The sequence below is a fragment of the Cherax quadricarinatus genome, chromosome 1, assembly GCF_038502225.1.
Source record: "Cherax quadricarinatus isolate ZL_2023a chromosome 1, ASM3850222v1, whole genome shotgun sequence".
Lineage (NCBI taxonomy): Eukaryota > Metazoa > Arthropoda > Malacostraca > Decapoda > Parastacidae > Cherax > Cherax quadricarinatus.
This window is the reverse complement of record NC_091292.1, coordinates 18,171,128-18,196,466: the sequence shown is the minus strand read 5'-3', so window position 1 is coordinate 18,196,466 and position 25,339 is coordinate 18,171,128. Positions and strand designations below refer to the sequence as shown.

General features: G+C 40.6%; 1 protein-coding gene across 1 annotated transcript in view; it reads right to left on the bottom strand.

Annotated features, from left to right (window-relative positions):
* Positions 1–254: 254 nt before the first annotated feature.
* The window catches only part of LOC128687399 (uncharacterized), a 116,929-nt gene continuing 91,844 nt past the window's right edge, over positions 255–25,339 (bottom strand). The window contains exon 13 of the mRNA XM_070100941.1: positions 255–1,864. The gene's annotated coding sequence lies outside the window, so the exon portion shown is untranslated. The remainder of the gene's footprint in view (positions 1,865–25,339) is intronic.

Genomic DNA, 25,339 nt, shown 5'->3' with positions numbered 1-25,339 from the left:
GGTCACTACACTAATGCTAAATGAGGATAAAGCAAAATTGGTTGAAAATAGGAGATGCTTATCCTTTTATTATATACAGTAACACTATATACTATAATGGAAAAGCTCTCACGTTGATTTACCGTGGAGACAGTATGATACAAATTGTACACACCTCAACATGTCATTAGTATAAGGCCCCTTAGATATATAAAACTTCCACTCCCATATAAGGTAAGAAAACCATATACAGTAGGTTATGGAATGAAAGAACATTGACTTAGAATTTGTAAAATTGGGACATTTTATTTTCTTTCCAAAACAAGCTAAAATCAGCTGCCTGCATATTCATATAATTATAATAATGATTTATTTAGATGCTATAATACAGATGTATATAAAACAGTGCTAAGCTGTGATTAAAAAAATGAATGTGTAGCTAATTAAACAATCCACCTTCTAGCAGCAAGAGGAGAAAAATGTGGTCCTACAACAACCTCCAGTATCTCCAGCTGAATGTCTCAACTTGTGGTAATAATAAGGTCACTTTGACCAATTTCCTTGCAATCTTAAGAAAGTTTCTGAGCTCCTGTGCTCATGGCCAGACTGAGTAAATTCAAGGCCACTAGATTAAGACATCAGCCAGATGACAAATGATGACCCAAGCATTGACCAGTCATAGGTATCTGCATCAACAATTTTTTTTTTCTGGGCACAAGTTACAAGATTACCAGGAAGGCTGAAGTGTAGCAGCTATAAAGATACCACTGGTGAAAGCCAATGGATTACTAATGCTGAGGAAAGTAGAAACAATAACAGTGAAGGGCATCCCCAGCTGATACTTAGGTCCTTCCATTCTTAATAGTTGGGGTCAGACTCACAAAAAAAGATTATAAAAGATAATTCCTCCTAGCACTCATAAATGAGGGCCATAAACTAACCAGGTGAGAGAAGGGAAAATCAAAGAACCAACTGTTAGTCTCTCTTCATCATGTGAACCATTTAGTGCAAATGGCGAGACTTGGTAGGGCGAGATGAGAGACTGCTGATCCAACAACTATCCATGGAAGGACAAGAGTAGGAGGGAAATAGGGCTGGTGTGCATTCATTCACTCGTATAAAAGAATAAAATCATGGAGGTCATTACTGAAAAAAACCCAAATTTACAGGTCACATTAACCCATGACACTGCAAATGGGAAATCTATGATTGTACTGCAATTGCTTGCAGGAAATTAGCACAAATAAACGTGAAGATTGTGCTACATATTGGAGAGCAGGTGGGTATCATTAAGAAACAACCAAGGCATTACATACATCACTGGTATACTGTTCCTCCACATAATGACTTCTGCAGATTAGCAAGTCATGCACATTCACACACACAAACATTCACATCAAGCAGTGACAAAGGTGTTCATCAGTATCTAAAACTTGACTTGAGGCACTCTAATGAAAGCTATAGTTTTGATGACCAGCTGGAGAAACCTAGCATTATTAAAGTTTAAAATAGTATAGAGAGCCTGAAAATATAAAATTTTGTGTATCACTGTAAAAGCTACAACAAGATTTAGCTTATCAAATCTAAAATCAAAAATGTGTTTTCATAAAATAAAATTAAATAAAAAATAATTGTAACTACATACTATAACAGTAACCACTAACAATTACTTAATAAAATTTTTCAAGCACTAACATTGTCATATCTGTAAAACTGAGTGACAGGGAAAGGTGATATTATGGAAAAATAGATAAGCTGACTAAAGATTTAGGTTGACAAGTCTTTGATGCGATGAACAATGTCAGCAGTAGCACATCTCTCGCCAGCACCACACGAGGGTTCCCACAATACATTCCTCTTTGCTATCTACAGATTCTGGCAGTGTCTGCAAAAGAGAACAAGGGTGAATATCTTATTTCCAATTGTTGCTTATTTGTATATAAAAAAAAATCTTTTACAGGAATTAGCTAAATCAAAATGACACGACTGTAAACAAAGTAAAGTGGGGTTCAACCTCATGACAAGCCAGTCATCAAATTAGTAGGGACGTGTGCACTAGCCTCCGAGTTGAAGGACTGACAAACTACAAGTCCGACTCTACTCTGTTCACTGAGTAATCTTTAGAGGATTTGTTCAGTGTTTCCTTCATGAAAATATGGTTAACATTTTGTAGTCCACATTCAGTAAAATTAAGTTAATAATAATAAAACTTCTCCATGGGGAAGTGGAACAGAATTCTTCCTCTGTAAGCCATGCATGTCTTAAGAGACGACTAAAATGCTGGGAGCAAGGGGCTAGTAACCCCTTCTCCTGTATACATTATACTAAAGTTAAAAAGAGAAACTCTCGTTTTTCTTTTTGGGCCACCCTGCTTCGGTGGGATATGGCCAGTTTGTTGAAAGAATAATAATAATAAAACTATTAAAGAAAAATCCTAATTAATGAAAAATGAAGTTAGAATTTATATTATTATTATTATTATTATTATCAAAGAAAGAGCTAAACCAACAAGGGTCATATAGCACTGCAGGGCAGAAAATAATGCTGAGGCTATAATCAGCAAGGTGGACAGGGGATCAGAGGTGAAGGGAGAAAAGGGCTGGAAGGGACGTCAAGGGCTATGTGTCAAAGTTTGTACAGTAGAGCAGTTGCTGAAAAAAAGTCAAAACGTGAATTTAAGTCCAAGGCTGGGCCGTCTGCAAGAAGGGAAGATAAAGTAAGAGTGGAAGGTCGGCAGCGTTGCTGGAGGTAAATCCTGTGAGCTTGCTGGTACACCAGACAATTGACAAGAAATTGAAGAACTGAAATAGGGACCTGACAAACCTCACAGAGAGGAACAGGGTGTCTTTCCATAAGATAGCAATGGGTAAGGAGTGTATGGCCAATGCGGAGCCAGGAGAGTGCAGTCTCCTGAGAACGGCAATGGTGGCAAGAAGATGGCCACAAACCTAAAAGCGGTTTAATAGAGTGCAATTTGTTACTGTGCATGCCTGACCACCGTTGTTGCCAACGGCTGTGAAGACAGGCCGAAATGACTGGAAAATAATCCCTGAACAGAATACCTCTTTAGGAAACCGGAAGATCATGCACCGCCGACCGTGTAGCAACATCTGCTTGTTCATTACCCTGCACACTAACGTGTCCAGGGACCCAACAGAAAACAACATCTTGGTGTTTGCTAGCCACATGGCGCAACCATAGTTGAATATGAAGGACTAATGGATGAGGGGAATCAAATTGTTTAATGGCTTGTAAAGCACTGAGGTAATCTGAAATGATCACAAGCAACGAAGGAGGCTTATGTAATAAGAAGCGCTATGAGGATGGCATACAACTTGGCAGTAAAAATACTAGCCGAGTCTAACAAGTGACCTTGTACATCATCAGGGAATACTGTTGTGAACCCAACACCGTCAGAAGATTTAGTACTATCTGTATAAACAGCGGTGGCATGAGCATGTGACCGGAAGTGCTCAAGAAAGAGAGAGTGATAAGCAGTCGTAGGCAGGAAAGCTTTGGCGCATGGTAGGGATAGTAAGGAAAAGGCAAACACTAAATGAACATACTGGAGAGGAGAAGACTGGAGTGAGTGAAGACGAAGAGAAAATGGTTGGAGTAGGCAGAGGCGCCGAACAAACAATGGACTTCTATTAATGTCCGAGACTAACCTATACATAGAAGAAACACGAAGATCATGAGCGCGGACAAAATAACGAAGACAATGAGCATCACGACGAACAGAGTTGTAGGAGAAGCCGCAGAATAGACTTGGTCACCATACTCCAGCTTAGACAAGACTAGGTAGGAATGCAAAGGGAGGAGAGCTCAGCGATCTGCTCCCCATGAACGATGCACAAGAATTTTAAGGATATTCAGCCGACTATGGCAAGTTGCCTTCAAAGAAGAAATGTGAGGTTTCCATGTCAACCAGCGATTGAAGAGAAGGCCAAGAAACTTGACCATATCACATTCTGGAATATGTGAGCCATGTAAATACTACTGTACAATGGAGTATCTGGGATAAGAGGACACCTAGTGAAGGTAATGAAACGGGTTTTCGTACTAGAAAATTTAAAAGCCATATGAAGTGGTCTGATGGGAAACTTGGTCAATCGCATCCTGAAGGGAGGCTGCTACTAGGCGACAGTCAGCACCTGAGTAAGCTATAGTTAAATATGCGTTGGAAGAACAGAAGGTAGGTCATTTATAGCTAAGAGAAAAAGGGTAGTGCTAAGGACACAACCTTGTGGAACTCCCTCGGCTTGTACAAAGTCTGAGAAAAGCAAGGAGTCAACACAGACCAGAAAATGTCTATCAGATAAGAAAGCAGCAAAGAAGGTTGGTAGATTACTTCGGAGGCCTAAAGAGTAGGCTTGGGCTAGAATGTTATACCTCCAAGTAGTGTCATATGCCTTCTCAAGATCAAAAAAGACTGCTAGGATGGAGTGTTTGTTAGCAAAGGCATTTCGAATATACGTATCTAAGTGAAGCAAGGGGTCCAAAGTAGAGCGGCCCTTGCGAAAGCCATATTGGTGAGGGGAAAGACTATTGCGAGTCTCCAAGAACCACATCAGACGTCTATTCACCAGTTGTTCCATCACCATGCAGACCACACTGGTCAGGGCAATGGGACGGTAGTGCGAGGTATCAAGCCCCAAGTTGCCTGGTTTGCAAAACGGTAGTACGATGGCAGATTTCCATTGTTGAGGGAGAACCCCTTGCATCCAAATATGATTGAAAAGATGTAAAAGGACTGGAAGGGCAGTAGAATGCAGATGTTGTAGCATACTGATATGAATATCAGGTCCAGCTGCTGAAGGCTGGCAAGTGGAAAGCATGGGCTCTAGCTCTAGGAGAGTGAAAGGTACGTTATACGGCTCCATTCCATTAGAGGAGAAATCCAAGGGCAATTGCTCCTTGACAGACTTGGACGCAAGAAATGAGTGACAGGGGTGAAGCCCTTGGGAGATATGGACAAGATAGTTCCTGATTTCCATGGCAACTTAAAGAGGTTCTGCAACATTAACACCAGCAACCCGCAAAACAGAAGCTGGGTCCGGAGTGTACCTGCCACACAACTTCCATACCTTCTTCCACACATATAGGGGAAGACGAGGTAAAGGTAGACACGTAGTTTTGCCAAAAAGTGCATTGAGCATTGCGTGACGCGGCAAGCAACTGCCCTTGCTCGCTTAAAATCCGAAAGACACTGTGAAGTCTGATTATATTGATAATGGCCCCACGCAGCACGTTTCAAACGCATTGCACGGGCACGCACAGGAGACCACCAAGGCACACATGTCTGAGAATGCCTGCCTGAAGTTTTAGGAATAGAACGTGACGCCACTGTCAAAATTAAGCTTGAAAACTGGTGTGCCACTTCATCAATAGAGGACAAAAGAAGGTCCTCACGAAAGGTAGTAATACAAGAGTATAAGTTCCAATCCGCTCATGCAAATTGCCAATGAGAGCTATGAGGCAGTCAGGAATAGTATGTAGTAAAAGAAAGAAGTACAGGTCTCCCTCAACATTCGCGAGGGTTAGGGGATCAAGAGCCTCACGAATATTGAAAAACAGTGAATGTTTGGTGCCCCAATATATTGTAGGGAAATATAATACAATACTGCTTCCTTAACTCGTTGAACCATGATCATAAAATACATAAAAACGTCATAAATTGTACAAAATATATACATGTTATGCTTTAATAACATGTATGTTATTAAATGCCACAGACTCCACCACTGCCTCCACCACTGCGAGTCCCTACTACCCTCCCACCGACCCCCGCAACTGGCAGCCAGCCCTCCCACCACTCAGTGTGGTGAGTGTTTTGTTTGTTCATTATTTGCTATTAAACTACAGTATAAATAATGTAAACCCATTAATGACTGCATATTGGAATGGCTATTCAGACAGGTATTGGACGGTGACATCATGTGTTTACTCTTGAACACAGCAAAGAATCAAACATTTCTGCTACTGCTAATAACAACAATAGTAATGGTACAGAGAACCGACATGTTGATAAATTAGGCACATATACAACTCTTGGGAATCTTCAATGAGGATTCTTCATTGAAGATTCCCAAGAGTTGTATATGTGCCTAATTTATCAACAATAGTAAATAATAATAATAATAATAATAATAATAATAATAATAATAATAATACAATAAAATTGAAGAAGGAAATTGTACAAAAATATGAGGGAGTGGTTGACACATCGTCAGTGTGGCTTTGTTTATGCTGGAGTGAACATTAGTCTCCCAGCTTTTCCAAACATTTCACAATAATTCAGCGTTTGAGGCAGTGGTATTTAATAACATATATGTCATAAATAATAATAGTACATATTATTAATAACATGTATTATTATTATTAAGCAGTAGTATTTAATAACATACATGTTATTAAATACCACTGCCTCAACCACTGCCTCAATCGCTGCCTCAATCGCTGCCTCACCCACTGCCTCAATTGCTGCCTCAACAGCTGCCTCAACCACTGCATCAATCGCTTCCTCAACAGCTGCCTCAACAGCTGCCTCATCCACTGCCTCAATCGCTGCCTCAACAGCTGCCTCAATCGCTGCCTCAACCACTGCCTCAATCTCTGCCTCAACAGCTGCCTCAACCACTGCCTCAATCGCTGCCTCAATCGCTGCCTCAACAGCTGCCTCAACCACTGCCTCAATCGCTGCCTCAATCGCTGCCTCAACAGCTGCCTCACCCACTGCCTCAATTGCTGCTTCAATCGCTGCCTCAACAGCTGCCTCACCCACTGCCTCAATCGCTGCCTCAACCACTGCCTCAATCGCTGCCTCAACAGCTGCCTCAACAGCTGCCTCAACTGCTGCCTCAACTGCTGCCTCAATCGCTGCCTCTACCACTGCCTCTACCACTCCAGTCGCACTCAATCTACAAGCACCAAACACAATGAATTATTGTGAAATGTTTGGAAGAGCAGGGAGACTAATGTTCGCTCCAGCATAAACAAAGCCATACTGACGATGTGTCAACTACTCCCTCGTATTTTTGTACAACTTCCTTCTTCAATTACGTATATCGTATTTATTATTATTATTATTATTATTATTATTTCTATTACTATTGTTATTATTAGCAGTAGCAGAAATGTTTGATTCTTTGCTGTGTTCAAGAGTAAACACATGATGTCACCGTCTAATACCTGTCCGAATAGCCATTCCAATATGCAGTCATGAATGGGTTTACATTATTTATACTGTAGTTTCATAGCAAATAATGAACAAACAAAACATTCACCACAGGAGAAGAGGGGACTACACGAGGGAAGGGGGGTGAACCTCCACCTTCGTGAGAGAGCTAGAAACAGGGCGAGAACCTGGCGCCGAGGTAGAAGGCAGATTCAACTTCACAGGTGATAGACGCGAAGAAGGTGTAGGCTTGCGAGATCTCATAGACTGAGAAACTAGCAAGCAAGATGAAGCAGCAGAAGTAGGAAGAGGTGCAGAGGTAGGAGTTTCAGAGGATAAAACTGCAAAAAGAATTAGAAACAGGGGGTGACCCCAGAAGACATGGTCGTAGAGGAGCTGGTAGGCGAGAGGACCGTCAAGGTTGGAGGTCTCTGGGCTACCCGTGAATAAGGAACACTAAGGAGTTTTCCCTGAAGGCGGAGCTGGGAGACCGCCATAGTGTAAGGCCTTCACTCTCTTTAAGATAGTGGATTTCTTGTTCATTACAATAAAATTGACAACAGCGTGAAAAAGTAAGATGAGATTCATTGCAATTGAGACAAGAGGGGGGAAAGACTGCAAGAAGTATTGGTATGATCTGCAGAACCGCAGACCAGGCACTCTGCTGTAGATCTGCAGTATTTAGCGGGGTGCCTGAAGTGCCAGTAATTACGACACTGTTGGGGAGTAGGGACCACTTTAAGGACTTCTAGGCGATGGCTTGCAATATAAACGGAGGACGGGAGTTCACGGCAGTTGAAGGTTAAGTGGGTGATGTTACTGGAAAAGCGCGTCTGCCCATGAGCAGGCAAGATGTATGTATTCATTTTGAGAATAGGAAGGTATTGAAGGGCTAATTGCTCTAAAATATCATCGCTGCAAAACAGAAAATCGCTCTGTACAATGGTATGCAATAAAACCACAGTACCACTGCAAGAATTGAGAGTATTGTGCTTATGAGCTATGATTAGAATGTTATCTATGGAAGTTATATGGGAGAGAGCTTGAGCTTGTTCTGAATTCTGAGCTGTAATGACACATGTGCTGTTTCAAAGAGCTTGAAAAGATATATTTAGGCCAATGTGTCATTAAAGAGCTTTACCAATACAGTGGAACCCCGAGTTTCGAACGCATCAACTATCAAATGTTTCGAGTTTTGATCGCTTTTTTCGCACCATTTTTTTCCTGAGTATCGAACGTGCCCCGTGTTTCAAACCACGTACCAGACCTGTCCGTCTGCCCCATGCCTGCGCATCTCCCCACGCAGGCGTCGCAAATCAGTCTGGCTTTGTTTCTCAAGTAAACTTTACAATATATACTAGGCATTTAAAGTGCCCTAGAGCAATAAAATGCATATACAGTACACTCATTACTTACCTAAAATATATTTGTAGTCTTAATGGTCTTAATATATGGTGCAAGGTGAATAGTAAGGTAGGTAGGTATCAAAATGTGGTACGTATGTAACCCCCATGTTTGTGAGTTTTGTAAACAAACCAGTTGTTGTTGTTGTTGTTGTTGTTGATACCAGCCTGGACACAAATTGTTTTTGTTCACTTCATTAAGCCGACTGGAAAAACATTTCATATTTATGTTAATTTATATGTTTGTGTGTTATGTAGTGTGTTTATTATGTAGTTTTGGAAAAATATCATACATGGATAAAGCAAAATGTCTATTAAAATTTTATATGACATTTAATATGCCTCAAAGTGATTATTATTGTGTTGCTATTATTATTATCATTATTGTGTCGTCTTCATGACTAATAACACACACTTAATGATTTTAATGAGTTCCAACATGCCAGCACAGGTGCAAGTTGTGGAGTTTAAAGCCTATCTTCTACAAGGTATGTAAATGGTGTACGTACACCATTTCATGTCTACATTATGTTTTTTTTATGAAAGAAGTGATCTAATGCAGTTTGCCTCACAATCTCCATTTTCTTTTATACTAACACGTCTGAAGGAGGAAAGAATGGGAAGACGTTTTCATAGCTGGAGCAAGAATGCCTGCGACTGCGTCATCCCCTGCCACCACATACATAATGACATACATATTTTATTCATTCTAGAGTGTATATCAGGTTTTTATGTTACTTCTATTGTTTATTATGCCATATTAGATGAATTGTGATAGATAAATAAGCTGTAGAGTTGATAATAGTGTCATATTGAAGTACTATTTTTTCATGCCTCTTGACAGGAGGAACAAATTAATTGAATTTACATTACATTATTTCTTATGGGAAATACTGCTTCGAGTTTCAAACATTTTGACTTTAGAACTAGCCCCTGGAATGGATTAAGTTCGAAACTTGGGGTACCACTGTACTATGATCAGAAAAATAATCAGCTGGAGACATCGTTGGAGAGAAAAGAATTTAGTACACTGCGTACCTGTAAACATGGTGCGCAAAGGGAGTGGGTGTTGCATAGGTCGTTTTGGGCAGACATCGAAGAACCGTCATCAGTAGGTTGTCTATAACGCTTAGTAGTACCGCGGGCGGTCTGACCTGAGGGAGGTGGGTGATCCAAAAACCGCTGCACCGTATTTGGGGAAGTCGGATGCATTGTTAAAGGTGTGCGAGAAACAGCAGCATTAACAGAAATGGGTGGCATCCCAGCACCTGAAGCAGGTGATGGAGCATCACCAGCAGAAGGTACAGGGGTATGGGAAGAGTCTAGAGAATGATCCAATAATGAAGCAGAGTCAGAATAGGATGTGGGATCAGAAAGGAGCCTGGGAGGAGGAGGGTTATCACAGAATGAAGACTCCATGATAGTGGTGCTTCTTTCTTATTTTAAAGAAAAAAAAAGAAAGAAGGAAAGAAAAAAAAAAGGAAAGAAAAAAATGGGGATAGTGGAAGGACAGTCACTAGAAGACATGGAAGGCCCATAAGTTTGTCCCCTCATCCAAGAGGGCCTCGAGCCCATGAGCAGTGCAGATGCAGCGTGGAACCTGTGCCATACTCTACCCTTCATGCCAGTAAACCAGTGCTCCGGGATAGCAACCTCACTTCTACTGAGCCACCTTGGCGGACAAAAGAAAGGGCGATTGGAAACCCGCCACAAAGCATACCACCTTCAGCTGTCACCTCCCAGAACCAACAGGCAGCCTCTGGAGATACACCCATCACCTGCAGGATACCAAGCCCACTTCTCAGAAATCTGGGAAGGGAGCAGGGCACCTCTAGACAATTCAGATTCCATGGCAAACTACACCACCCCCGAGGGACTCCATGGAGTGGGACGAACCCCAGCACACTACCCCGTACCTAGAAACCGTAATGCCAGAGCGGAGGACCCCAGAGACTACAAACAGGATGGGGAGAGGGGAGGGTTGGGAAGTGGGAGGAAAGGAGAAAGAAAAAAGGGGGGGATGGGGAGGATGAGATAGGGAAGGAAGGATTGGGGGGTAACTAGGTTCAATCGGAGGAAGAAGACCAAAAGGTCCAATTCCTCAGACCAATAGCCTCTTTACAATGACAAGGAGCCTCCTTTAAAGAGGCTAGAATTTATAAACTTTTAATATTAATTAACGAATAATAGTTCTTTAATAATAATCATCATTACTTGTCAAAACTAAATTTTCTTTGCATTTATTTTTTTTTTTAAATTACTGTATAGGTATTGGTCAATGTGTGGTGTAGCTAATTAGTGTAATTACTTTATCTTCTATTAAACCAAGATAATCAGCCCCTCATGCATGCAACAAACAAAGCAAACTATTTTTAATTTCTTTGGCTGTTTCCCACTAAAGTAGGTAAAAGCTATACAGAAATTCAGATATGTAATGAAGAGTTAGATATGGAAATCTGCAATCTTGTAATGTTGTTGGGAGCCAGAGTTGGTACCTCTTTCTTTACTCTTCTGGACACAGCCTCTCATATCTTTAAAAAGTATTAATTTATTTTCCATGGTTACGAGATTCTCAAATGCATTCATCTTTGATACATAGTAGACTCTCGTATATCATGTGTCCAAGGATCGCATTTTCAAGAAATTGCTAATGAAGTTTCAAATGCTACTTAAGTCATAATTGCATGGGAAAGTGACTGGTTGCTGTCACTGAAATTTGGGAAAAAAATGCACAGAGGGAAATTTTTCCTGATGAGCTGGATGAAATTATTTCTAATACAGGACTCTGACACATCTAGAAGCACTGCTTTCCTAAACAGGAGCACTGCAGTAGACCTACATCAACTCTCCCCAAACATCTGCAGATCAACAAGAATTGACAACTACAATGTAAGGTATGAAAAATTATTACTCTTCAAACACTCCAAAATTTAACCCTTACTCTGTCCAAACGTAGATCTACGTTCGCACGCGTAGTGCTCCGAACATAGATCTACGTCCAATTTTACATTGTTTCTTGTGTAAAAAAAATGTAGATCTACATTTGGACAGTTTAAAGTAGAGAGAAAAGATGACTTGTTTTTTTTCAAGGTATCATGAGCATAACCATGTTTTTATCATATGTTCTTTAGTCCACATATAACTATTTTATATAAGGCATAGGTTCTCAGGAACATAATTTGCGCTATGTCCGAGATTCTTCATTATACAGTGGACCCCAGGTTATCGTAATTAATCTGTTCCAGAGAGAGTGACTAAACCCAAATTGACTATTTCCAAATTCATTTTTCCCATAAGAAATAATGTAAATCCAATTAATCAGTTCCAGACACCAAAAAGTATTAAAAAAATAAATAAATTTTTTACACGAAATATACATTTACCTACACAGAAAACAATGAGACATGCAGAATAAAACAATAATAAAATGTCACCTACCTTATTGAAGACTTGTTGACGTATGGAACATGGGAAGAGGGGAGAGGATGGAGGAGTTAAAAGTGTTCCAGAGGTGTCTGTTTCTGGCATATGATAGGAACTGTGGCAGAGACAGGACAAGATAGTCCTTCAATATGACACTAATATCAACTCTGTGGCTTATTTATCAAGCACAATTCATCTAATATGACATAATAAACAATAATAATAACATAGAAACATGATATATACTCTAAAATTAATAAAAATGTCATTATGTATGTGGCAAGTGATGGTATGTTGATGCTGTTAGGTGTATAAGGGCCACTGAAAGATAAGCCTTATACAGTGGTGGTGATGGCGGCAGCAGGGACGGAGGTGTTGTCAGTCGCCCTATATAACTCAAACAACATTGGAGGAGTCAGTTTCATGCTGTCCTTTTTCTACTGATTAATCGCTTAAGTTACTTGCTACACTGTTAATGCCACACTTCATTGCTGGCTGGTGCTATAGCCTTTACAGACTCCTGCTGCTTTAGCATCGTACAGATCGCAGAATCACTGAAGAAGGCTTTCTACCCTCTCTCTCAGCCTTTTACCAAAGGGCTGGCTGGCACTAGTAACTTTCTTTGGGCCCATGGTGGCTTATTTAGCAGTCGCAAGCACTAAAAAGAATGGAATAATATGAAATGTATCATGTGAACGTGTGGGATTGTGCTTACTGGCTGATAAACAATGGCACACTGAGTGTCAGGCTGCTGTTGCCGTGCAGATGCATTCAGGACTAATGACTATTAGCGAGCTCAATGACGATCACCGAGCCAATATTGTGACGAAAAAAAACATTACAATTTCCGAATACAGTACGTATTTCGAAATCCGACGACTGCGATATCTGGGGTTCCACTGTGTGTGTGACGAGTTATTTATTTATTTATTTATTTGTCTTTGCAAATAGTACACTGAGATTTTGTATTTACAATAATGGGTTGCAATGCAAAGAGAGCCTCTATTATGCCTATGCATTATGGCCCGACTTAACATATATTGGTTTACAGACTACTTAACACTAAGGATTGTATCATAGTTGTACAGTAGATTATTAATTATTAGTGAATCTAATTTGTATAAGATAAAAGATACATTCATATATTCAAAAATGCTTTTTGTGAAAACAATGATTCAATTATATTCAAGTCAACAATGGATAAAAGGTTCAAGGTAATTGTTGAAATTATGACATGGGAGTACATAAGTGAGAATATGTGCACTGAGTATTTAGCATTTAGTCTAGGGTGATTAAGTGGCTTTTGAGAAGAGTCTTAAATTGATTTTCAGACCGGTTTACTTTAATATCTTCTGGTAATGAATTCCATATTTTGGGGCCCTTTATATGCACAGATTTTTTACACAGTGTGATATGGACACGAGCTACATCAAAGAGAGGTCTGTGTCTTGTGTTATGGTCATGTGTCCTGTTAAGGCTGGTGAGGAGAAGTTTGAGTGGAGGGTTTATATTTGCATGTATTGTTCTGTGTATGTAGTAGGCACATGAATAAGTATGAATGTTCTTAACCCTTTGACTGTTGCGGCCATATATATACGTCTTACGAGGTACCGTGTTTGACGTATATATACTCATAAATTCTAGCGGCTTCAAATTAAGCAGGAGAAAGCTGGTAGGCCCACATGTGAGAGAATGGGTCTGTCTGGTCAGTGTGCACCATATAAAAAAAATCCTGGAGCAAGCAGTGCATAATGAGAAAAAAAAACTCAGACCGTTTTTTTTAATTAAAATGCCGACTTTGTGGTCTATTTTCGTATAGTATTTATGGTTGTATTCTCGTTTTCTTGGTCTCATTTGACAGAATGGAAAACATATTATAGAAATAGAGGTGATTTTGATTGATTTTACTATAAAAAGAACCTAGAAATGGAGCTCAAAGTAGGGGAAATGTTTGATTTTTGCCAATGTTCAAAAGTAAACAAATGATGCCATTGTGCAATAAATATCCAACTAGCCATTCTAATATGCAGTCATGAATGGGTTGATGTTATTTATACAATTATTACAGTATTGCAGTAGTCTGCATAATAGTAAGTCTTCTATTTTTTGTTTGAATAAAAATTCAAAATAGAAAGCAAGAGTAATATCAGAGGGGCCTGGAGACATGACTGATGAGCAAAGAAAATGTTATTTTAGAGCCAGGAATGTCTGCATTGTTCATTCTGGACCTTATTTTGAAATTGTCATATTTTTTAGTTTTTGTGAAACTGGCCAAATTGCAAATTTCTGACCACATTATTAGGTAGTTGAAGTCGGTAAATGGGCAGTTTCTTATACTCAATTGATAGAAAAAATGGAGTTCTAAAGAAATAGCTATGAGTTTGGGCGACTGGAACAATGGAATTAGACGAAAATAGGGCTCAAAGTGGGCAAAATCGCCGATTTGTAAACAGCGCCGAGGTCGCTAAATTCGCGAGAGCATAATTCCGTCAGTTTTCCATCAAATTTCGTTTTTTTGGTGACATTACAATCGGGAAAAGATTCTCTATCATTGGCTCCAACCGCAGAGCCAGGAGAGGAAACAGACGTCGTGGTTCACAAACTAACCAGAACCAGGCTCATTCTTCCAATTTGGGGGAATCCGAGCGCCCCAGCCTACTTGTCCAGTCGTGACAGTAGGTGATAACGAGTACACCATTCCAGTTCAAAATTCCTATGAAGCCTTAGCCAGCCTTGAGAATGACAACCCTGCTGTTGATGCTGCTTCACACGTCTCTGACGTAGAGGAATTTGGGGATGAAGTAGAAAATGCTTAACCCAAAAAGTTTTTTCCAGGTATATAGAACAAAAGTCAGAGATAAGATAGGTCCCCTTAAAAATAACTATGGGCACCTTACTGACAAAGAGAATGAAATGTGCTCGATTTTAAATAATTATTTTCTCTCGGTTTTTACACAGGAAGACACTAATAATATTCCGGTAATTAATTTTTATAGTGGGCCAGAAGAAGATAAATTATGTAACATCACAGTCACTAGTGAAATGGTTGTGAAGCAGATAGACCAACTGAAGCAAAATAAGTCACCGGGTCCTGATGAGGTTTTTTCAAGGGTTCTAAAGGAATGCAAAATGGAAGTCTGTGAACCATTAACTAATATTTTTAATTTATCTCTTCAAACAGGTGTAGTGTCTGATATGTGGAAGATGGCTAATGTAATTCCTATTTTTAAAACAGGGGACAAGTCGTTACTGTCAAATTACCGCCCAATAAGCCTGACCTCAATTGTAGGCAAATTACTAGAGTCAATTATAGCTCAAATTATAAGAAGCCATCTCGATAAGCATAGCTTGATTAATGATACTCAGCATGGATTCACAAGAGGCCGGTCTTGTCTAACTAATTTATTAACTTTCTTCAGTAAAGCTTTTGAGGCTGTTGACCACGATAAAGAATTTGATATTATTTACTTAGATTTTAGTAAGGCATTTGATAGAGTTCCACACCAAAGACTGTTGAAGAAAGTAGCAGCTCATGGCATTGGGGGAAGAGTGCTCTCGTGGATCGAATCATGGCTCACAGACAGGAAGCAGAGAGTGTCCATAAATGGGGTTAAATCCGAGTGGGGATCAGTAACAAGTGGCGTTCCACAGGGATCAGTCTTGGGCCCGTTGTTGTTTATAATATATATCAATGATCTTGATGAAGGAATTACTAGTGATATGAGCAAATTCGCCGATGACACGAAGATAGGTAGGATAATTGATTCAAACGTAGATGTTAGGGAACTTCAGGAGGATTTAGACAAACTCGACTCTTGGTCAGAAAAGTGGCAGATGCAGTTCAATGAAGATAAATGCAAGGTTCTGAAGCTCGGGAGTGTCCATAACCCTAGCACTTATAAGTTAAATAATGTAGAACTTAGCCATACAGATTGCGAAAAGGACTTGGGGGTTATGGTAAGCAGCAACCTTAAACCAAGACAGCAATGCCTAAGCGTACGTAATAAGGCAAATAGATTACTGGGATTTATATCAAGAAGTGTAAGCAACAGAAGTCCAGAGGTCATACTGCAGCTTTATACATCATTAGTTAGGCCTCACCTAGATTATGCAGCTCAATTCTGGTCTCCATATTACAGAATGGACATAAATTCGTTAGAAAACATTCAGCGTAGGATGACTAAATTAATACATAGCATTAGAAATCTTCCTTATGAAGAAAGATTGAAGACTCTTAAGTTACATTCACTTGTTAGACGAAGAATGAGGGGAGACCTGATCGGAGTGTATAAGTGGAAGATAGGTATTAATAAAGGGGATATTAACAAGGTCTTGAGGATATCTCTCCAAGAGAGAACCCGCAGTAATGGATTTAAATTAGATAAGTTTAGATTTAGAAAGGACATAGGAAAGTATTGGTTTGGAAATAGGGTAGTTGATGAGTGGAACAGTCTACCTAGTTGGGTTATTGAGGCTAGGACTTTGGGTAGTTTCAAATTTAGGTTGGATAAGTACATGAAAAGTGGGTCATAATAAGCATGTATGCACCTGGAGAAGAGAGGAATGTAGAGGAGAGAGAGAGATTTTGGGAGATGTTAAGTGAATGTATAAGAGCCTTTGAACCAAGTGAAAGTAATTGTGGTAGGGGACCTGAATGCTAAAGTAGGAGAAACTTTTAGAGAGGGTGTGGTAGGTAAGTTTGGGGTGCCAGGTGTAAATGATAATGGGAGCCCTTTGATTGAACTTTGTATAGAAAGGGGTTTAGTTATAGGTAATACATATTTTAAGAAAAAGAGGATAAATATGTATACAAGATATGATGTAGGGCGAAATGACAGTAGTTTGTTGGATTATGTATTGGTAGATAAAAGACTGTTGAGTAGACTTCAGGATGTACATGTTTATAGAGGGGCCACAGATATATCAGATCACTTTCTAGTTGTAGCTACACTGAGAGTAAAAGGAAGATGGGATACAAGGAGAATAGAAGCATCAGGGAAGAGAGAGGTGAAGGTTTATAAACTAAAAGAGGAGGCAGTTAGGGTAAGATATAAACAGCTATTGGAGGATAGATGGGCAAATGAGAGCATAGGCAATGGGGTCGAAGAGGTATGGGGTAGGTTTAAAAATGTAGTGTTAGAGTGTTCAGCAGAAGTTTGTGGTTACAGGAAAGTGGGTGCGGGAGGGAAGAGGAGCGATTGGTGGAATGATGATGTAAAGAGAGTAGTAAGGGAGAAAAAGTTAGCATAAGAGAAGTTTTTACAAAGTAGAAGTGATACAAGGAGGGAAGAGTATATGGAGAAAAAGAGAGAGGTTAAGAGAGTGGTGAAGCAATGTAAAAAGAGAGCAAATGAGAAAGTGGGTGAGATGTTATCAACAAATTTTGTTGAAAATAAGAAAAAGTTTTGGAGTGAGATTAACAAGTTAAGGAAGCCTAGAGAACAAATGGATTTGTCAGTTAAAAATAGGAGAGGAGAGTTATTAAATGGAGAGTTAGAGGTATTGGGAAGATGGAGGGAATATTTTGAGGAATTGTTAAATGTTGATGAAGATAGAGATGCTGTGATTTCGTGTATAGGGCAAGGAGGAATAACATCTTGCAGGAGTGAGGAAGAGCCAGTTGTGAGTGTGGAGGAAGTTCGTGAGGCAGTAGGTAAAATAAAAGGGGGTAAGGCAGCCGGGATTGATGGGATAAAGATAGAAATGTTAAAAGCAGGTGGGGATATAGTTTTGGAGTGGTTGGTGCAATTATTTAATAAATGTATGGAAGAGGGTAAGGTACCTAGGGATTGGCAGAGAGCATGCATAGTTCCTTTGTATAAAGGCAAAGGGGATAAAAGAGAGTGCAAAAATTATAGGGGGATAAGTCTGTTGAGTATACCTGGTAAAGTATATGGTAGAGTTATTATTGAAAGAATTAAGAGTAAGATGGAGAATAGGATAGCAGATGAACAAGGAGGCTTTAGGAAAGGTAGGGGGTGTGTGGACCAGGTGTTTACACTGAAACATATAAGTGAACAGTATTTAGATAAGGCTAAAGAGGTCTTTGTGGCATTTATGGATTTGGAAAAGGTGTATGACAGGGTGGATAGGGGGGCAATGTGGCAGATGTATGGTGTAGGAGGAAGGTTACTGAAAGCAGTGAAGAGTTTTTACGAGGATAGTGAGGCTCAAGTTAGCGTATGTAGGAAAGAGGGAAATTATTTCCCAGTAAAAGTAGGCCTTAGACAAGGATGTGTGATGTCACCGTGGTTGTTTAATATATTTATAGATTGGGTTGTAAGAGAAGTGAATGCGAGGGTCTTGGCAAGAGGCGTGGAGTTAAAAGATAAAGAATCACACACAAAGTGGGAGTTGTCACAGTTGCTCTTTGCTGATGACACTTTGCTCTTGGGAGATTCTGAAGAGAAGTTGCAGAGATTGGTGGATGAATTTGGTAGGGTGTGCAAAAGAAGAAAATTAAAGGTGAATACAGGAAAGAGTAAGGTTATGAGGATAAAAAGATTAGGTGATGAAAGATTGGATATCAGATTGAAGGGAGAGAGTATGGAGGAGGTGAATGTATTCAGATATCTGGGAGTGGACGTGTCAGCGGATGGGTCTATGAAAGATGAGGTGCATCATAGAATTGATGAGGGGAAAAGGGTGAGTGGTGCACTTAGGAGTCTGTGGAGACAAAGAACTTTGTCCTTGGAGGCAAAGAGGGGAATGTATGAGAGTATAGTTTTACCAACGCTCTTATATGGGTGTAAAGCATGGGTGATGAATGTTGCAGCGAGGAGAAGGCTGGAGGCAGTGGAGATGTCATGTCTGAGGGCAATGTGTGGTGTGAATATAATGCAGAGAATTCGTAGTTTGGAAGTTAGGAGGAGGTGCAGGATTACCAAAACTGTTGTCCAGAGGGCTGAGGAAGGGTTGTTGAGGTGGTTCGGACATGTAGAGAGAATGGAGCGAAACAGAATGACTTCAAGAGTGTATCAGTCTGTAGTGGAAGGAAGGCGGGGTAGAGGTCGGCCTAGGAAAGGTTGGAGGGAGGGGGTAAAGGAGGTTTTGTGTGCAAGGGGCTTGGACTTCCAGCTGGCATGCGTGAGCGTGTTTGATAGTGAATGGAGACAAATGGTTTTTAATACTTGACGTGCTGTTGGAGTGTGAGCAAAGTAACATTTATGAAGGGGTTCAGGGAAACCGGCAGGCCGGACTTGAGTCCTGGAGATGGGAAGTACAGTGCCTGCACTCTGAAGGAGGGGTGTAAATGTTGCAGTTTAAAAACTGTAGTGTAAAGCACCCTTCTGGCAAGACAGTGATGGAGTGAATGATGGTTAAAGTTTTTCTTTTTCGGGCCACCCTGCCTTGGTGGGAATCAGCCAGTGTGATAATAAAAAAAAAAAAAAAAAAGTACATGAGTGGGAGGGGTTGGATTTGAGTGGGACTTGCACATCGGAGCTTGTTTCTTGGGTGGCATTGAAAATTGGGTTGGTCAAATGTTTGTTAGTGGGATGAATTGTAAAGGACCTGCCTAGTATGGGCCAACAGGCCTGCTGCAGTGTTCCTCCTTTCTTATGTTCTTATGACAACCCACCTTTCTGTTTGCACATAACTCCAAACGAAACAATTGGTCCTTTAGTACAAGCTTCTGTCCATAATGCGCCCGTTCATGTGTTCATGGACTCTGGTGCGCAAGTTAATATCATCAGGTCTAGCTTGTTTAAAGAGAAGCAGTTACGCCGTGTCCTCCTCGTTGAACCAACTACTGTAACCTCCCTTAGTGGAGTAGCTGGTTCCCTTCTGCGAGTCCGAGGTCAGACCTCGCTCACCTTTACTATCCAAGGAAGAGACTTTACTGCTGCTTTTCTTGTTGTCGATCAGATTACCTTCCCTGGTGACCTTCTACTGGGATTTGCGTCCAGGCGAGACTTACGCATTGTGCTCGACCCGTACCGATGGCATGCCCAAATTGACGACTTGATTGTTCCATTTTGGGGTTACCAGCTTGGATCAGAAATCTGCCATACTGCCGCAGAGTATGATGTACAGATTAAGTCCTTACAAGCCAATGCATTCTCCAGTAGCGTACCCAAGTGGTCAGGCACTGGTAACTCTGTCACTCCCATCTGTGTTCCACCTACACCTTCAGATATGCAAGATAGTGTATTGCCTCAAGTGTCCGAGGACGCTCAGACTGCTTTGAGTGCTCAGTCTATCCCTGCAATGTCTGCTAGTCCAAGTAGTAGTTTCTCCACAGGAGACGCCTTGTCGGAAAATGATTACTTGAAACTAGTAATGCCATCTCTTGTTGATGTCACATGCCGTCTGCAGAAAGACATCTCTGTTGCGGCTAGTGCTCTCACTAGAGTGTCTGTTGTTGTTCCTAATGTTCCAGATGGTGATAACGTCCTAGTTGACAGTGATTCCTGCAAGGTCAAGGGTTTATTTGTTGAACCTTCCTTACACATTGTAAGAGACAGTAAGATCCATTTATTCCTTGCTAACACTTCGGGTCATAGTGTTCGTCTCGGAGCAAATACCAATCTCATTGACCTGGTTCACTATCCTTACCCTGTTCAAGTACAGGATGACGTGCCACCTGACCAGTGGGTCAGTGCTATTTCAACAGTGGAGACCTCATCCACTCTGGATCAATCCATTCCACCAGCTGAGGAGAAAGACTTAGCTCCCACTGACTTCCCAGATGAAGTCAAGCGTTTGTTGACTCTGTTGAACAAACGTTGTAAAGCCATTGCCTTACCAGGTGAGAAGATGGGTATAACGAACTTATTGTCCCATCGTATTCCACTTGAACCTGGTACTAGGCCTATCTATATACCTGCGTACAGAATGCCTCATTCCCAAGTTGCTGTCGCAGAGGAATTGATCAATCAGATGCTCAATGATGGAGTTATTGCACATAGCAATTCACCCTGGAATGCGCCCTTGATCCTAGTGCCTAAGAAGGACGGCACTTGGCGCCCAGTGAATGACTTTAGGAAGTTAAATGCGAAAACCATTCCAGATCGCTTCCCATTTCCTGTACTAGGTGATCTTTTATGCAATATCGGAGATAACAAAGTCTTCTCGACCCTGGACTTGTTACAAGGGTTTTGGCAAGTCCCTCTTCACGAGGACAGCCAAGAGTTAACTGCATTCTCTACTCCCACAGGTCATTATCACTTCCTCCGAATGGCTTTTGGATTACGATCCTCACCTATCACGTTCTCTAGACTCATGACCAATATCTTTAGAGGTCTTATAGGTAAAGCACTTATGGTGTACTTAGACGACGTAATAGTCATGTCCAAAGATGTGGATACACACCTGAAAAGACTTGATATAGTACAGTGGACCCTCAACCAACGATATTAATCCATTCCTGAGTGCTCATCGTTAGTCAAAATTATCGTTAGTCAAGTTAATTTTCCCCATAAGAAATAATGGAAATCAAATTAATCCGTGCGAGACACTCAAAAGTATTGAAAAAAAAATTTTTACCACATGAAATATTAATTTTAATACAAACAAACTGAAGATTACAAGCACAGTTACATGACACTTACCTTTATTGAAGATCTGGTGATGATTGATGGGATGGGAGGAGGGGAGAGCATTGATCTTCTTAGTGTTTAGAAGAGGAGTGGTATTAGGAAGCAAAAACTTCACCTTAATGAAGCTCATTTCCCTAGAAAGTCACTCTGCCAAGTCTGAAGGATGACCAGGAGCATTGTCTAATACCAGGAGGCACTTAAGGTCTAATTTCTTTTCAAATAGGTAATTTTTCACATTGGGGGCAAATGCATGGTGTAACCAGTCATAGAAAAAGTCCCTAGTGACCCATGCCTTACTGTTTGCCCTCCAGAGCACACACAAATTAGCCTTGATGACATTGTTTTTCCTGAACACTCTGGGAGTTTCAGAGTGATACACCAATAAAGGCTTCACTTTGCAATCACCACTAGCATTGGCACACATCAACAGAGTAAGCCTGTCTTTCATAGGCTTATGTCATGGGAGTGCCTTTTCCTCCTGAGTAATGTACGTCCTGCTTGGCATTTTCTTCCAAAACAGGCCTGTTTTGTCACAATTAAACACCTGTTCTGGTTTCAGTCCTTCACTGTCTATGTACTCCTTGAAGTCCTGCACATATTTTTCAGCCGCTTTGTGGTCCGAACTGGCAGCCTCACCATGCCTTATCACACTATGAATGCCACTATGCTTCTTAAATCTCTCAAACCAACCTTTGCTGGCCTTAAATTCACTCACATCACTAGTTGCTGGCATTTTTTTAATTAAATCGTCATGCAACTTTCTAGCCTTTTCACAAATGATCGCTTGAGAGATGCTGTCTCCTGCTAAGTAAGTTTATTCAGGTATACACAAATACAGTTACATAGAATTATCATACATAGCAGCATATGTGCAGAAAACCTAGGATAACCCAAAAAAGTCAGACAGAGTGACTTATCTGTTTCTCGTTTATCCACACCAATAACAGTTTTTCAACATCTTCTATCACTTGCGATCTCAGTTTCGAAAACATAGTTGCACCTTTGGCAAGAACAGCTTCCTTGATTGCCGTTTTCTTGGCCACAATAGTAGCGATGGTTGATTGGGGTTTTGTGTACAGCCTGGCCAGCTCGGAGACATGCACTCCACTTTCATACTTAGCAATGATCTCTTTCTTCATATCCATAGTAATTCTCACCCTTTTTGCTGTAGGGTTGGCACTAGAAGCTTTCTTGGGGCCCATGGTGACTTATTTTGCAGGTGCAATCACTAAAAAGGCTGTGATAATATGAAATGTTCCGATTGTATGCTTGGAAGCGACCGCGGTGGCTGGCTGACTTGTAAACACTGGCCAGAAGTGGACGCGTCTCAGACGGAACGAATAGTGTTGGTAGAGTTTTTTAGCACTAATCGAGGCAAAATTTTTGCGATAAAATGTATTGCTAGTCAGATTTATCGTTAATCGATCCCATCGCTGGTCGAGGGTCCACTGTACTTGGCAAGCTTGAAGAAGCCAATTTAAAGATCAAACTGTCCAAATGTCAATTTTTCAGATCAGAAATTAAGTTTCTTGGTGACGTAGTCACTCCTAGAGGGGTTACGACTGATCAAAGTAAAGTAACGGCAGTATTAAATTTTCCAACTCCCAAAACTGCCGATGCTGGAAAATCCTTTGTGGGTCTAGCAGGTTTCTACAGATCTTTCATTGCAAATTTTTCTTCAATAGCAGCTCCGCTAACTGAATTGCTTAAGAAAGATGCTCCTTTCGTTTGGACCTTCCGTCAAGAAAGAGCATTCCAGACACTAAAAGAAAAGCTAACGTCCGCTCCTATTTTTAAATTCCCAGATTTTTCTAAGCCCTTCTGTCTGACAACTGATGCTAGTTCAATTGGCATAGGTGCCGTACTAGCTCAGAAGACTGATGGCAAGTACAACGCAGTTGTATTTGCTAGCCTAGTCCTTACGAAGGCTGAACGTAATTATACAGTAACGGAGCAAGAAGCTTTAGCAATAGTATGGTCTTTAAAGCACTTCCGAGACATTATTTACCAGTACCCTGTTCATGTCTTGACAGACCATGCACCACTGATACCTTTATTCCAGAACAAACAACCTACTGGAAGGTTAGCCAGATGGACCTTAACTATCCAAGAGTTCAATCCCACTTTTGAACATTTACCTGGCAAGTCAAATGTAGTTGCAGATGCTTTATCGCAACACGTTAGTGTAGTTACTGCAGATCCTCCAATTACTGTCGAGGACGTCAAAAATGCCCAAAGAACAGATCCCATGTGGTCTGGTGTGATTCGATTCCTGCTCCAGGAAGATCTTGTTCTTACTGTGAAGCCACCAGCACCCATCAGTGACTTTGTAATGAGCCAAGAATTACTGTATCGAACAGCCGAGTTGGGTACTCCAAGCAGAAGGGTGTACCAGTTAGTAATTCCACAGTCACTAGTGAACATAGCTCTACAGCTAGTTCATGATGCACCAGGTGTTGCACACCCTGGTATGGATTGTTCTGTGAAACAAGCCAGAATGAAATACTTTTGGCCACGTATGGCAACTGACATTTCAGAGTACGTTAAGAAATGAAGTGTTTGTATGCAACATAAAGGAAATGTCTATGGTCCTAATCCAATCCAAGTGTACCCAACCACTAGCGAACCGTGGGAAAGAGTTGCCCTTGATCTATTAACCAATTTTAAATATTCCCTCCAAGGCAACAAACATCTGTGTGTTATGGTAGACCATTTCACCAGATATTGTGAGTTAGTTCCTATTGCAGATAAGACTGCTGAGACAGTAGCTAAAGCGTTTAAAGAACGCATTATCTGCAGGCATACCACCCCTAAGTCCTTAGTAACAGATAATGGAGGTGAATTCTGTAATGAGATTCTTGAAAATTTGTGTACTTTGTACAATATCTCTAAATCTACCATTGTTCCTCATCATCCTGCCAGCAATGGGTTAGCAGAACGAACCAATAAGAAAGTACTTGATGTCCTGAGAGCCACTATCAACCCCAATAGAGAAACTTGGGATGAAGTTATACCAGATGTCCAATGTGCCATAAATTCTGCTTACAATGCTTCCATAGGTGATACTCCACATTATGCATTGTATGGTGTAGACAAGCGTTTACCCTATGAGTTGTTATATTCCACTCCGAAACCTAATTACAACCCTGATGATTTCGTAGCAACTCGTACAAGCATGGCTCAAAGTGTTTTTAGAAGAATCCATGAAACACTTCATAAATCAACAGCAGAATTTACTAGAGTAACTAATAGCCATGCTAAGCCATCAAAAGTAAAAGCAGGTTCAAGAGTAATGCTGATAAATTTCAACAAAACATCCGAAATGCCTAAGCTCGATCAAAAGTTTGTTGGCCCTTACCGAGTTGTAGAACATATCTCTGGCTATAAGTATAAGGTTAGAGAAATTAGTACTGGTAAGTACAAAGAATCCCATTTAGATCATATGAAATTAGTATGCTATGTTGATGATATTGCTACCCAGACTAATGTAACAGATGCTGAAAATCCTCTTGACTCCGTACCCTCTACCTCAAATACTCAGTCAGATAATCAACCTGAATGTCGTTACTCCCTGCGTACTCGACAAGTAATGAGAAACCCACAAGTATCTTTTGTAGATACTCGTTCAGATCTCCCTCAGTCAAGGCATGTGTTAGCCATTGCAGAGGAATTCGATCCTCCCAGAGATGATAACCATTCTGCATATGTAAACCTCACCCTCGCAGAATTGGGTTTAAATGTACATAGTCTGTATAACTAGATGTCCGAGATGAAGTAAATTGTCAACTGTTTGTTATTAACCCCTTCAGGGTCCAAGG